General features: G+C 50.0%; 1 pseudogene; it reads left to right on the top strand.

The window, feature by feature from the left end:
- Nucleotides 1-824: 824 nt before the first annotated feature.
- The window catches only part of LOC107990200 (uncharacterized), a 12,758-nt pseudogene continuing 11,169 nt past the window's right edge, over nucleotides 825-2,413 (top strand).

Raw genomic sequence — 2,413 nt, 5'->3', positions numbered from 1 at the left:
GCGAGCCATAAGACTGGGCTACAAACAAGAGAAGGTCCGGATAGTGCTGGAGCTGAGGAATTTCACTGATCAACTGGTGAGAGCAGCTGCCCCCAAGTACGAACAGGGAGGAAGCCCAGGAAGAGGTGGACAGGGCGATCAGCCGGCTGAAACACAGCGAGGTAGTCGGCAGTGTCCAGGAGGGCTGGGCAGGCCTCGGATGGAGCAAGACCCCCCCCTTCTGGTCAAAAGCCACTAAAGAACGGAAAGCCATGGTGGTGGCAGAGGTGACAAGGACCGAGCTGGAATGCCTTAAAATCAAAGCGGTGTCTCAAAGCCAACAGGGAGGCTGGATGTCACGGGAAGGTGTTACAGACAGGCCCCTGGCGTGGGCTGATATGTGGAAGATCCCCCAGGCCAGGCTCAGCTTCCTGATCAGGTTGTCCTACGACACCCTGCCTTGTCCTAGAAATCTCCACCTGTGGTTTGGTGCGGAAGAGTCCTGTGCCCTGTGCAGCACCAGCAATGCAAGCCTCCAGCATATCCTGTCGGGCTGTAAGACCACATTGTCCCAATGCCGCTACAAGTGGTGTCATGACCTGGTGTTAAGGGAGCTGGCAGAGGTGGTGGAATCATGCAGACAGGAGGCCAACAACAGACCTTCCACCTCAGCAAGACATCCCATACGGTTTGCAAAGGCCAGAGAGAACGCCAACCTCCTCGCCAGAGAGTAACACCAACACTACCACTAAACAGGCAGCGAGTGGTCAATAAGGGTCGACCTGGGGAGGCAACTCCAATTCCCCCGGTAGACCACAGGAAGTTCGCTCCAGCCAGATCTGATCATGTGGTCAGAACCACGCAGGACCATTCTGATGGTGGAGCTCACCGTCCCATGGGAGGAAGGGGTGGAGATGGCCAACGAGCGGTAACATGCAAAGTACGCAGACTTAGAAGCAGAATGCAGAGAGGCCGGCTGGAAAACCAGCATGTGCCCCATTGAAGTAGAATGCAGGGGCTTTGACTTGGTCCTGCTCCACGAAATGGGATGCACAGGAGCAGGGCGCAGGAAAGCCATGAGGGAACTAGCAGAAGAGGCAGAGAAGGGCAACTTATGGCTGAGGCTAAGGAGGAAAGAGGGGAGTTGGGGGGCAAATAAAACATGACCCATTCACATAAATGTGACCCACTCACACCAACGTAAATTTACTCGCAATAATCAACATCAAAAATGTCTTCTTTTTCTTTCAGCTTGTCCCTTTTTCAGGGGTTGCCACAGCAAATCATTGTTTTCCATCTCTCCCGGTTCTCTGCATCTTCTACTCTGACTCCAACTATCTGCATGTCCGTCACTGCATCCATATATCTCCTCTTTGGCCTTCCTCTTTTTCTCCTACCTGGTAGTTCCATCTCTAACATTCTTCTACCAATGTATCCACTGTCCCTCCTTTGCCCATGTCCAAAACATCTCAATCTGGCTTCTCTAGCCTTTTCTCCAAACCTTCCTGTCTGTGTTGTCCCTCTAATGACCTCATTCCTGATCCTGTCCATTCTTGTCACTACTAAAAAGAATCTTAGCATCTTTAACTCTGCCACCTCCAGCTCCGCCTCCTGTCTTCTGCATATTGCTAGTGCCTCTAAACCATACATCATGGCTGGTCTCCCCACCGTCCTGTAAACTTTTCCCTTCACCTTAGCTGACACTCTTCTGTCACAGATCACTCCTGACACTTTTCTCCAGCTGTTCCATCCTGCCTGCACTCTATTCTTCACCTCTCTTCCACAGTCTCCTCTGCTCTGAACAGTTGATCCTAAGTACTTGCACCTTCACCACCTCTGTTCCTTGTAACCTCCCTATTTCACTGTTCTCTCTTTCGTTTACCCACATGTACTCTGTCTTGCTACGACTGACTTTCATTCCCCTTCTTTCGAGTGCTTTCTCTCTAGGGCAAACCTCCACCTCTCTAGGTTCTCTTCTAGCTGCTGCCTACTCTCACTACAGATCACAATGTCATTTGCAAACAACATAGTCCATGGGGACTCCTGTCTGATCTCATCTGTCAATCTGTCCATCACCAATGCAAGAGCACCCCTCACCACTGTACTATTCTCATACATGTCCTGCACCAAACTAACATACTTCTCTGCCACTCCTGACTTCCTCATACAAAACCACAATCCCTCCCTTGGCACTCTGTCATATGCCTTTTCTAAATCTACAAATACACAATGCAGCTCCTTCTGGCCTTCTCTGTACTTCTCCATCAGCATCTTCATGGCAAATATTGCATCTGTGGTACTCTTTCTAGGCATGAAACCATACTGTTGTTCACAAATTTCCACTTCCTGCCTCAACCTGGCTTTAACTACTCCTTCCCAAATCTTCATTGTATGGCTTATAAACGTTATCCCTCTGTAGTTGTTACAACTCTGT

Source organism: Cynoglossus semilaevis, chromosome W, assembly GCF_000523025.1.
Source record: "Cynoglossus semilaevis isolate Cse_v1.0 chromosome W, Cse_v1.0, whole genome shotgun sequence".
Lineage (NCBI taxonomy): Eukaryota > Metazoa > Chordata > Actinopteri > Pleuronectiformes > Cynoglossidae > Cynoglossus > Cynoglossus semilaevis.
Note: the sequence above shows the minus strand (reverse complement) of the source record. Positions and strands in the feature narration are given on the sequence as shown.